Source organism: Neoarius graeffei, chromosome 21, assembly GCF_027579695.1.
Source record: "Neoarius graeffei isolate fNeoGra1 chromosome 21, fNeoGra1.pri, whole genome shotgun sequence".
In the NCBI taxonomy this organism is placed as follows: Eukaryota; Metazoa; Chordata; class Actinopteri; order Siluriformes; family Ariidae; genus Neoarius; species Neoarius graeffei.
The window spans coordinates 31,438,926-31,452,933 of record NC_083589.1 but is presented as its reverse complement, the minus strand read 5'-3'; positions in this window follow the sequence as shown (position 1 = coordinate 31,452,933).

Sequence of the window (14,008 nt, the reverse complement as noted above, 5' to 3'; positions counted from 1 at the left end):
ACGCTATGAAATTTCATACATGCATGATAGACTGGAGAAAAAGAAGTAAACAGCAGAGGAAATGACAACAAAACAAGGTTCTAAAGAAATACTTTGGAGTTATTTGACGCTAATACAGTTGATACTTCTGTTTATTGAATCATAAGGAAACTAATCGTGTCATGGTGGAAATTCAGCAGAATTTACAGAGATAATGCCACGCTCTATCTCCTGTGACTGATAAATCGTGAGAAGGTCATCAAAGAAGGTTTAACAGCCCTGTAGATCTCGGTGCACAAAACTCCAGCACAATATTGGCTATAAAGATAAACAACAGCACCCTTTAAACAGTCCCTGAATACATCACTTCTCATGAAACAGGTTGATTACGATCCATGCGAGTTAGAGGAGTCTGGTCATTTTCAGGAAAAAGAGACGACTCACCCTTCACTAGAAATGACAGGCACAGAGGAGTATAACAAGGGTCCAGATCACATGGAAAAGTGGCTCTAGTGTACTTTTTACGCTATACAGTATAGCAAGGTTATTCGGAAGCTCAGCCAAAAATTAAGCGTTCACGTTATTCCTTTTTCCACATATATCCTGGAGCAGATCAGCCAATGCATGTGTGGTCTGAAGTTTGTTTTTGTATCAGCAATATCATAAGATGTTTCCTAAACTAATTCAGAAAGTAATAATTATGGAAGCCCTGAAGGGAAAGGTAAAAAATACAGTTTCCTCCATGATTATTGGCACCGCTTGTTAAGATTAGTTAAAAGGGTCAGAAAAAAAATTCACCTTTTAAAAGAAAGAAAGAGCAACTTTATTCATCACACACTTGTGAAATTCCTCTCTGCATTTAACCCATCTGAAGCAGTGAACACACACATGCACACACATACCCAGAGCAGTGGGCAGCCATGCTAACAGCACCCGGGGAGCAGCTGGGAGTTCGGTGCCTCGCTCAAAGGCACCTCAGCCCCAGGCCGTCCCATATTAACCTAACTGCATGTCTTTGGACTGTTGGGGAAACCAGAGCACCCAGAGGAAACCCACGCAGACACGGGGAGAACATGCAGACTCCACACAGAAAGGCCCCTGCCAGCCGCTGGGCTCGAACCCAGAACCTTCTTGCTGTGAGGTGACCGTGCTAACCACAACACCATCGTGCTACCCGGTGAAGTAGCTTCATCTCACACGAAAAAAAGAAGAGAAAACCCAACCTTTAATTGAAATAAACTTATCCAGTGAAAAACAAATCCATCATCAAGAAATAAATTTTCAACAAAAACACGTGACACTATTATTGTCACCCCTGGAAATGACAGTGAACACAACGTAACTGAAGCATGTTTCCCAGTTAAACTGGACATTTTTGAGTTGATTGGAGTGTGTAAGAATGTTCGAGCTGTAATCCATGACTTCCTGATTAACCGGGGAACAAATATGAGGTGACACAGAGGCCAAATTCCCTTAGTCATCCATCAGCATTGGGAAGAAAAGACAACACACAGACCAAATGAGGGAGAAGTGTGTTGACCTTCATAAATCAGGGAATGGTTATTTTAAAAAAAAAATTTAAAAAAAGAAACGCCTGAAAATGTCCATTTCTACTGTTAGGACAATAATACAAATGTGGACACCAACTGGAGCTGTTACAAACTTGCCTGGAAGAGGAACCAAGTATATTTTGCTCCCACATACAGTGAAGAAGCTGGTAAGAGAGGCAAAAAAAAAAAAATCCCCAAGGATCACGGTGGTGAATTTCAAGCAAAAGTAAAATCCTGGGGTTTCCAAGTCTCCAAAACCACCATCAGACTCCACCTCCATGCCAACAGATTATTTCTGCAAGAAAAAGTCTTCTCTGTCAGTTAACCACAAACGTAAGCGCCTGAAGTTTGCAATACACTACTACAACTCTGATGAAACAAAAATAGAGCTTTTTGGCAATAAACACTCAAGGTGAATTTGGTGTAAAAAAAAGAAGGATGACTCTATGAAAAGAACCCTTTCCCAACTGTAAAATATGGTGGAGGTTCTGTGATGATTTATTGCTGTTTTTCCTCCAACGGCCCTGGGAACCTTGTTTCATACATGGCATCATGGACTCCATGAAATACATTTTAAAATCAAAACCTGGCTCTTCTGCCAGGAAACTAAAACTGGGTCATTATTGGCTCTTCCATTAGGACAATGATCTGAAACATATGTCCAAATCAATACAAAAATGGTTCACTGAGCACAGAATCTTTATTCAAATAAACTTATTTGAATTATATATTGGATTTTTCTCATTTTTTTCAGTGTGAGATGAATCGAATTCACTAAAAGGTGAATTTTTCTCACCCTTTTTACTAATCTTTACAAGGGGGCCAATAATCACAGAGGGTCTGACAGACAGACGGACAGACAGACAGACAGACAGACAGACAGACAGACAGGCTTTATTGCCCATTTCTGGAAATCTGCCATGACAATGGCTATACAAAAACAGACATGATTAAATAATCAGAGTATGGAAGATGAAAGACATAAAGGAGCTTCAGTCTCTTATTCTAAAATGCAGTGAGTTTATTTAAAAATCGCATTCTTTTTTAGTTATTTGAGCTAATTCTGGTACAGCCAGTAAACACTGTGAGTCTGAGTCAGTGCTGTGTACTGATTTTGCTGCAGCAATTGAATTACACCTATTTTTTTTTTGTTCTTTCTTGTATATGTTGCCATCAGTTCCTTTTATATTTTGTCAAGTTGTGGGAAAATTGTCCTGCTGTACGTCATACCATTCCCAGGCAACACTTTTTGGTTCGCTGTCCATAATTGAGGACGGATAATAGTAAAGGTCTCATCTCATCTCATTCTCATCATCTCTAGCCGCTTTATCCTTCTACAGGGTCGCAGGCAAGCTGGAGCCTATCCCAGCTGACTACGGGCGAAAGGCGGGGTACACCCTGGACAAGTCGCCAGGTCATCACAGGGCTGACACATAGACACAGACAACCATTCACACTCACATTCACACCTACGGTCAATTTAGAGTCACCAGTTAACCTAACCTGCATGTCTTTGGACTGTGGGGGAAACCGGAGCACCCGGAGGAAACCCACGCGGACACGGGGAGAACATGCAAACTCCACACAGAAAGGCCCTCGCCGGCCCCGGGGCTCGAACCCAGGACCTTCTTGCTGTGAGGCGACAGCGCTAACCACTACACACCACCGTGCCGCCCCTGATAGTAAAGGTGTCCAGATGAGAAATGCATCACAGCTTTGTGTTGAAATAGCAGGCTGGAGGACACACGCCCTTCGTCATACACTGTTTAATATGAATGGTGGCTGAGCCAAGTGTAACATGAGCATCATGACACTGTGAAAATGTAGAGTTAGGAGTTATACACAAATAAAGAAATTACAGCATTTTTTAAATTTTTATTTTAATAAAATGTATTTATTTGTTTGTTTGGTTTTGTTTGTTTTCGGTTCTGGGCTGCCATGGCATTTTACTTCAGAACTAGTGGAGATTTCCCATTTGCTTTATTTCCTTGAGATATCTTTTTCCTTTTTTTTTTTTTTTGCTATTCTTGCTATGTGTTAAATCTGCTCTGTCAAAGAGAGTGAGTTGATGCACAGTACGGGTGACAGCAGTGCTAATATTTTACTTTTTTACCATGACAGATGCGATGACTTGGCGACTTGTCCAGGGTGTACCCCGCCTCTCGCCTATAGTTAGCTGGGATAGGCTCCAGCTTTCCTGCGACCCTGTAGAACAGGATAAAGCGGCTAGAGATAATGGATGGATGGATGGATGGTGGCACGGTGGTGTAGTGGTTAGCACTGTTGCCTCACAGCAAGAAGGTTCTGAGTTTGAACCCAGCAGCTGACAAGGGCCTTTCTGTGTGGGGTTTGCAAGTTCTCCCTGTGTCTGTGTGGGTTTCCTGCGTTAGGTTAACTGGTGGCTCTAAATTGGCTGTCAGTGTGAATGGTTGTTTGTGTCTCTGGCCCTGTCCACACGGCAATGGATTCCGGTGAATCCGATAAAATTTTTTTATCATTTCGGCCTGGCGTCCACACAGCACCGGTGTTTTGTGTGCCCCAAAACGATATTTTTTGAGAACGGTTTCCAGAGTGGAAAAATCTGCCAACAGCGCCATTGCGAAGTCGTCTGGAGGAGTAGAACGGATTTGTTTACGATGACATCACAACCACATGACTAGAACAAGCAGCACTCACTCATTCACGCCGGGTAGAAGAAGGGGTTTATGCGCATGCGTCCTACTTCTTCTATTGTTCTGGTGTCTCCAATGGGACCGTCTTACAGCGCACGTAGAGGTGTGGCATGTGTATTGCATCGTTTTCAGCAAGCGTTGCGTTGACATATGTACCTGATATTTTACTGATCCGTTGCCCATGTGGACGCGATATTTTTTTTACCCGCTTAAAAAAAAAATCTCATTGCCGTTGTCGTGTGGATGTAGCCTCTATGTGTGTGTCAGCCCTGCAATGATCTGGCAACTTGTCCAGGGTGTACCCTGCCTCTCGCCCATGGTCAGCTGGGATAGGCTCCAGCTTGCCCCGTGACCCTGCATGGGATAAGCAGTCAAGGACGCATTATCCTAATGGGCTTCATGGGCAGCTGCCCAGGGCCTCGGCCACTAGGGGGCCTCGGAGGTAGCGAGATCGGAAAATATGAAACAATATTTTCAGAAGTTTTGATCATATTGATAACATTTTTGATGCATTTCGCCACCCGTAAGGAAGCCCACCTTGTCCCGTCGCATAAATCCCCCATCATTGTCAACATGATCACTGTCCACCATGTCTTCACACGCTACGCCAGCTTGAGTTCAATGATTTAATTAATGACTTCGCTTTCCAGAAAAGTAGGAAAGTGCCCTTGTAAGTTGACCCATGGCTGTCAAACTGAATGCACAAAGCTGTGTGCCACTGCTGTTTGGGACATTACGTGTGTGAAAGGATGAAATGTTTCACATAGCCTAACATTTTGAGATTTATTTCTGAGAAGCAAGATATTTTTCTTTCTTTGTTATCGCTCTTTGTTTTCACAAGTTAAAAGTCTCCTGGATTCCAAAATGAAAATGAACGGTTATATACCAAATGAATGTTCTTGTTCTGAATACTAAAGAAACTGTTGTAGGCCTAGGTTATGTTCTTGACATGTTGTTCATTGACTCACTCATTCAAAGGCTTCTTGAGGCTAAACTTTAGTTAACCGGACTTGTTAACCGTGATGTCTAATGGATTTTTTCACCATGCAATTGCCTATTTCACCATTACTTTTTCTCAATTAAATAGGTGATGATGGATATAAAGTTTTATCATTCAATAGTATTTCTAATTGTGCCACTGTCATTATTTAAGTTTCTGTGTCTAGTTAGACAGGCACGCCTGAGGGGGTGAATTTGCTGAGCGCAGTTGACAACAGGCGGGGGTGGGGCCTCGGGGGGGGGGCCCTGCCCAGGGCCTCGGCAAGGGTTAACGCGGCCCTGTAAGCAGTTACAGACAAAACAACAAATCATGATGGACTCTGTCACTGAACAGGACAAACGCAGATAGCATGCACATTTGGGCCACATGTGGCTGTAATCTACTGTAGTAGCACTAGATTACAGCCACATGTAAGTACCACTATATATGAAACACTGGACTTAAACTCCTATCTTACACAATGTACACAATGTATTGGAGAGTTTTTTGGGGGGTTGAGCAGTGAAAATCTCCAAACTTCAATGATCTCATAATGGGATCTCGACTTTTAGACTATAAATAAATCTCTTTACCTTTCTGCACTTGCAGCTGAGAATGTCCCGAGGCCAGTGCTGTGTAAAGACTCTCAAGTGCTATGCGCTCATTCACTTTATTAGAAAGAGCCTATACGTACCCTTGCTCATTCATTCATTCAGTTATCCCTTCAGACAGTTATGTGGCAGCAGCACAATCTACAAAATCATCAAATAAGGTCGAACTTCAGTTAATGTCATCAAAACGTGATCTGACAAGTGAGTTTGACAATGGCATGCTTGCTGGTGCCAGACAGTAAGGTTTAAGTGTTTCAGAAACTGCTGATTTCATGGGATTTTCACACAGAATAGACTCTATGGTTTACACAGAATGGCGGGGGGAAAAAGAAAAGAAAAAAAATCCAGTGAATGGCAGCTCTGCATGCATGGGAGAGGTCAGAGGAGAATGAACAGACAGGTTTGAACTGACAGGAAGGCCATAGTAACTCAAATAACCACTTTTTACAACTGTGGTAAGCAGTAAAACATCTGAGAATGTTGAACTTTGAGACAGATGGGCTACAACAGCAGAAGATCACATCAGGTTCCACTCCTGACTGCCAAGAACAGGAATTGGAGGCTACAGTGGGTACAGGCTCACCTAATCTAGACAGATAAAGATTGGAAAAAGACCAGATGACATTTTTTCCAATCTTTAACGACCCAGATTTTATGTGGAATGTTAAACTTTATAAATCAAAGGCATGTACATTGTTAAACTGGGAGCCAAGTAAGAAAACATTAACCTACAGTATTCCTTTATTGGATGAACACTGACTCCTGAGAGTGAGTAGATTAAGCAGCAGTGGGGAGGGGCAACTCGATGTGGTTAAAGCTCTTTTCTTTTTGAAAAATGCTAGCTAGAAGTTTTGCATGCATGTCGGAAATCAGCATACAGTTTACTCTCCAAATGCGGCGTGTGAACTTCACCACAATGAATATGAAAGGTTAAACCACACTCTCACACGGAGGCACACTTGAAGAGTACTTAGTAATCATGCATTTTTTTCCCCCAAAACATAGTTCTACTATAAAGCAAACAAACATCATTTATATAATTTGGCGTTTTATAAGCAGTTTTTTAGAATTTTAGCAGTTCTGATTTCTTTGTTCATTTTTAATTTGTTTCAGTAACTTGGCTTATTATTCAGGCTGATTTCCCACATACAGCAAATTGCATGTATGGGACTCAAGAACCTTACTGAACCTTACCATGTTTCCAATGTTGACAAGTGTGCAGGCAAGAAAAGACGATTATGACTCAGTGTGTAAATATAAATAGAATTCAAGAAGAGCAATATCCATCCATCCATCCATCCATCCATCCATCCATCCATCCATCCATCCATCCAATAACTATACCTCTTATCCGTCAGGTTGCAGGGGAAGCTGGAGTCAATCCCAGCTGAATTTAGATGAGAGGTGGGGTTCACCCTGGGCAGGTCACCAATCTATCACAGGGCTAACACAGAGACGAACAGCCATTCACACTCACATTCACACCTATGGGCCATTTAGACTAGCCAGTTGACCTAATCACCTAATCCACATGTCTTTGGACTGTAGGAGGAAACCAGAACCTTCTTGCTGAGGTGACAGTGCTAACCACTGTGCCACCCGAGAAGAGCAACATTTATATTTTACAAGCCTGTGACTTTAAAAGTAGATGGCCTTTCGATTTCATAAAACTGGTGAAATTGAGTTGGCTCTGAAATTTGGTCATTGTGATATACATTTATTTCTGTAATATCTAAAAAAAACCCCAGGCCATTCTGTGGCTGGGAAATAATTTTATTTGAGGGGATTCCCTAGCAAATAATGTGCATGAAATCACTTGCTTCGTGCAGTCAAGCAGACAGAGGAAGTCTGTGTGCGTATGCACAGGTTTACCTTGAGGCATCATCTTCTTCTTCTTCTTTTGGGTTTTACGGCATCTGGCATCCACAGTGTTGCATTACTGCCATCTACAGGTTTACCTTTGACCGTGCACTGACAGTTCCATCATTCTGTCGCTAAACGAACAGCTGATCACACCGAGGTGCTCGCTGAGCGCCGATATTTATTAGTTTGGTCCTGCGTTTCTTTCCTTCATATATAGCACGTCTTTTCTTCTCACTTTCTGTTACTGTAGTCAGGCTTTCACGTTTCATTCGCACACTCACGTCCTCCATTTTTCTCTCCTGTTTCAAATTTGTATCCCACAATGCCTTGTGCGAACAGGGAAAGCCGACCACGTGATGCATGACGTGGTACGGTATCTTGTATTGTGTCATGGTGAAGCAAGAAATAATAGCAGAGAATTTAGGGCCATGTGGCCCTAAATTCATGAATTGCTCTAAAAAAAAATAATAATAATAACATTGGAAGTCTGTGATTCGAATTCAGTAGCTTTCAGTCCACTAAACAAAAGTAATTGAGTGTCAGGGAAAATTCTTTTTATGACCTACACTTGAAAAATCTGAAAGTCAGTCTACCTTTAATGTGCATCTTTATACATTGATATATTACAACAGGTAATTTCAAGTGAATGCTCATTGCTTTTTAACCCTGTACAGAGAATACAATACTGATAAATAATTACAATACAAATGCTTAGATCCTGATGCGATCTGTCATTATCGCTGGATAAAAATACATCAGAGAAGCCCAGGATGTAAACTATAACTGGCAACTTGTGTTGCCAGTTATATATTAAGTAACATCAGGTGTGTTGCTGTTCATTTACTTAATAAACAAACAAACAAACAAACAAACAAACAAACAAACAAAGTGTTCGCCTCATTGGAACAAAACCTCAATTTTAGGCATAATTTCAATGTGAACTATAATCTGAGAGATAATACTACCAAAGGAAAGTCTACATCACCACAATAACTGCTTGCATTAGATTCCTTGGAGCTTAGTGACACTTACTGGTTTAGTGGACTTACAAACTGGTGTATGTATGTGTGTATGTATTAAACATTCTCATGAAATTGAATTGAATAAAATAAATCTGTATTGTCCAGCCATAACTGCAAATTTGTCTTTGGTCTCTATCTATCTCTATTTTTATTTGTGAAACAGTAATACACTATGGTTTTCATGATATGAATGTATTTTTCTATCAAGAATTATCGCAATGTCAATTTTTTTTTTCAATTTTAAGGAAAATGTGTCTAATTATGAAATCATCCAGTTCAATGTGTTTACTCATTTCAAAGCTTATTTCTTTATCCCATTGGCAGATCATTTTGTTTCTTTCTAGAAATAAATGCTTAAAATTAGAAAAATTAGCTGCCAATAGAACGAGACTATTTCAAGACCAAATCATAAAATAGGTAGGCTATAAATCATCCCATATTTGCTTTCTTGGAATCTTATCATTAGAAAAGAAATGACTCTATTCGAGACATTTTCACTTGGTTAATCATACAGTAATTTTTTTGCAGTGTAATGAAAAAGTGGTGATGTGTGATTTGCAGATTGTTAGGAATAATTATAAATATTGCATTCAAAAGATAATGATGGAGAGTGATAATCTCACAGTGTTGAGATCACACTTTCACTGTTAATGAATTAGCTTCTATAAGCTGATTTCTGTTTTATTGCTATCACTAGAAATCTATTAAATCTGTGAGATTGAGGACTGAATTATGCACACTTGGTTTACAGGAAATGAGAGGAGCAGCACACATAACCACACCTTGATCATGCATTCACTCTAACCCCATCACTTTCACAAATGGGTCACTCTTTTTCACCATTTTACTGTCTGAATCATCGGTGAGAAAATACTTACCCTTGCACCTTGAAACCTTTGAGTTTATCACCAGCAAAAATCAAACTAAACAAGCAAACATGAGATTGAGTACATTTGTGGAAAATAGTGCAGAAATTTCATTTTCAACTTGAAAGATGTGTTTTATTGTAAGTGCTGAAAGCATGGAAATATTCCTTTCTGATTGTGATTTCTATTACACAGTTTTACCTTATAATTATTCCAAGCTGGACTCTTAAAAGCTAAAGTCCTTTATTTATTGTTTTCATTTCTTTTTAGATCTTGGAGAAAGAAAAAATAAAAGGTTCACTGGAAGACACAGTGTAGATCTGTGAATGTAACAGACTTCCCACATAGAAAACTGTGAAGATCTTTAAACAAAGCAGATATGCTTTTGAGACTTGCATTCTTCCAAGGGCAATAAATTGAAAAAAAAAATAGCCTATGGGAATGAGTCATAATGACATCCTTGACACGTTTCAACAGCATGACTCATTTTGAAAACAATCATAAGTGAAACACCTGCCTCTCTTCAAATGCATGTTTGTTTTACAGTTCTTTATCTTATATACATGTTCAACTCAGTTTCAGATAAATCAATGCCTCTGTTTTATCCTACACTGAAGATGAATGAGTCAATGCCGACGTGATAGACTGATGGAGAGGATAACCTGTCGTTAATTAGTCCTGAGTGTCTTGCTTAATGTTTTTTTTTCTCATTACATTTTTTTGTGCTAGTGCATAAGTGCATTAGTGATCCATTATAGTTACATTATGTCTGAAGAGCACAGCTTCTAATCTAACCTTTCGAATCCTGGTTCCTTTTGAAGCTAAAGCCATGGTGCTGTCTCCTTTCCTTCATCTTTCTCTTTCAGGATCTCTAAATGCCACATTTGTGCAAAAATCTATGTTATTAATGAAAGCTCTAAAATCAAAAGGTGCAACAGAAATGATGAAATGAATTGTCTGTAAAATTATATGTCTGGATATAAAGGTTGAGATCACTGGCTAGGATGTTTGTTTATCTGTAACAGGACAAAATGTAGATTAATGTCATCTTAAGAACTGGGTCTTGCAAATGTAATAATGCAGAGAGAGAGAGAGAGAGAGAGAGAGAGAGAGAGAGAGGGGATCATTAATGAATGCATTAACGTATAAATTATGTATTTCATTACACTAAAGGCTAATAGACAGTAAAACATTACTTGTTCGCTGCTATGAGGCAGACATTTTTTTTATTTCTACTTGTAATTAATTTTAGTAAACTATTATGAGTACATTTATTCCCAGTTTATTTTTACTACTTGTATTATTCATATATCACCAGCACACATCTACCACATCTTTATACCTAATATTCCTGTCGTCATTGTTCACTCTGGAGAACATCAGAAATGGAAACAATTCCTCCTAATTACTCGTCAGCATTATAATGGAAATTTTCAAATTAGTCACTAGTGGTGAATACAAATGATGGTTTATGCACATTGTGTGCATGTGTGCAAGAGTGAGCGTCATACTGCACTTCATTTGGAGAGACTAATTTCAGAATGAACCATCTATAGAAGAGCCATTCCAATGAATTGGTGCCATTTCTGTTCCTAGAAAATTATATGTATAAATGCACATAAAAATGTACTTTAAAATACATTTCCTTATTATGTAGAATGTCCTGCACATTGATCTGATTTCAAATTTAAGATATATAATTGTAAGGATTAATAAAAACTACCTAAAACACTGAAAAATAGCATGTGTTACCTGTCCCTGCACTCTAACTTTATACTTAACTATGAAATATTATGATTAAAATCCTTCAGAAACAGTATTTCTTTTGCACTGTCGTGTGACTCCATATCCTATCCATGGTTTAAATATATTTTTTCATAAGAAATCCACAATATCTTAGTTAAAATACACATTTTAGTCATGTCCCTGGGTTTTCACTCAGTCCTGTTACCCAAACATATGACCCCATCTGACAAATTTGGAACATTCCATAAATCACATGCTTAACAGGAAGTTGCATCAGTTGTGTCTTCTGAAGGCCATGGGAAGACCAAAAGTTAGTTCTCTCATTTACTTTTCTGTATATTTCATGATTTTTTTTTAACTTTGACTGATAAGGTCAATGTCAACATACTGTCCTGTTACTTAAATTATTTCTTAGATGATATTTGTTTATTTTAAAAATACAGATTTTTGGTAAATCACTATACTATGCTAATTGTGGTCATGCTATTAACGATGATGCCACGTGGCTTAATTCTATGTATTAGCTAATCCTAGGCTAAAAACTCAGTCCTGTTACTTTCAGATGTCACTTGAGTTTTGGTAAAAGGACTGAAAAAAATGCAGCCATCTTTGACTTCCAAACCTTGTAAAAAAAATAACGCAGCCTGAGCCTTTTGAATAGTTAAATATGTGTGTTATTATAGTCAGTGTTGAAAAGATATAACAAATTAAGTTTAATTTGGGAGTGGTACAACAAGCAAATGGCACCCATTCGGTGGAATCTCCCAGAATCCGTAAAAGTGCTTTTTTTTTTTTCCACATGCTTTTGCTTTGCAAATCCGTAAACCTGTAAATTTGGTGGATTCATTTCCACACTGTAAATAAAAAGGGCTTAGACATGTCTTATTTCAATACCTCGAAATGTAACACTTAGAAGACATGTCTTGGGTATTTAAAAATACTTAGAAGACATGTCTACTCTAGGGTATTTAGCAATGCCTGGAAGATATGTCTTGTGTCCATTGATAGACACTGGTGTCTTTATAATAGACACGTGTTTTCTTGTATCCTCCATATAGTACACCCATATCTTCCTAGAAGACACTGAAGTATTATTTAAACACCCTGGTGTTTCATGTAAATACCCTAGACATGTCTTTTTTTTTACAGTGCATAAGTTGTTATTCTCTTCCTGAGACCATCATTGTTATAGTGTAACAGTAGTACTTCTGAAGTCATGTACTGAAATGTGAATTGACCGAATTTAGAAAATGTCTGTGAGAGGCACATCTTTTTGGGTTTTTTTTTTTCCCATCACAGCCAAATGTGTTAAAAATAATTTATTTGCATATGCAGTATGCATATTTGCACCTGTCTTTGTCTTGTCATTTATGTTAATTACTGTATGTAGATAGCTAGATGTTTAGATAGCTATATCTAGAGCTATTTATATACCTTGTTTTGTATTTTTTTTCATTCTATTCCTTTACAAATGCACCATAGGGAGCCTGAGGGGAATGGTATACTGTGCACTGTACAGTATACTTGTATATGGACACACTGACAATAAAGCTCTCTTGAATCTTGAATCTGGTATGTATGCATAAATCTGTGCCTTATAGAACCTGGGATGCAAAATTCAAGCACATTCATCTATCTCTATTTTATAAGAACAGAGCATCTGGGTTCTGCCTATACTCATGCAATTCACTTTGGAGAAAAGCAAATGTTAACACGCCCAGACTTGTTTGATGTAAACCCAAATATACTGCAGGTGCTGGAAGAAATCTCGTTTCTTTTGAAGAGGTTTGATCAAATATGAAACTGATTGTGTTTCCTGCAGTTTAAATTAGCTCTAAATTGTTGAAATTTGGTTGAGAGTGGAAAAGAGCCGTGCACACAAGATAAAACCTCCTGTAAATACAATAGAGAGCCTTCAAGTTCCACATAAATATGTAAATTAATAAAATCCAATCTTTCTGTGTACAGATATAATTTTAGTCTAATTAGCAGGCCCATTTAAGTCAAACTGAATATAACAATAAATCCACCAGAAAATGAATGATTACATGCAGATATAATCAAACAGGGAAAAATGTGTTAATTAGGCTGCAGATAACTAGCGCTCGGTGAAAGAAGGTATGAGTTTGGCTCCAGTACACAGTATTTCTTTGCATTAATGCCAAAACTACTGATTATTCCAATTATTGCATTCAGTTAATTAGCATCATATTTACTCTGATATGCTTACACTCTGTGTGTGTGTGTGTGTGTGTGTGTGTGTGTGTGTGTGTGTGTGTGTGAGTGTGTGTGAGTGAGAGAGAGAGAGAGAGAGAGAGAGAGAGAGAGAGAGAGAGAGAGAGAGTTGGGATGTTCCCAGATAGTCGTCATCTCATTGGTTTCCTTGGCAACAGAAATAAAAAGTGAAGGAACGCTCCCTCATTTTACTCTCTCTCTCTTTCTCGGCTGACCCTGCCACGCTGTCTTCATTCTCCTTCTTTACATCAACATTCTCACATTCTCTGGAACTGAAAAGGAAATATTCTTTCATAATGGTCCAAATAAGTAAAATGACTCATTACCAATCCAGAAGAATTACATGATATGATAGAAACAGCTCAGGTACATATCATACTTACCAAAATGCCCTACATTATATACTCTGCATATTTTATAGTCTAAATTACATCAGTTAATTCTCTACATACATTACTTATAGTCATAGTGGCATCAATATACAG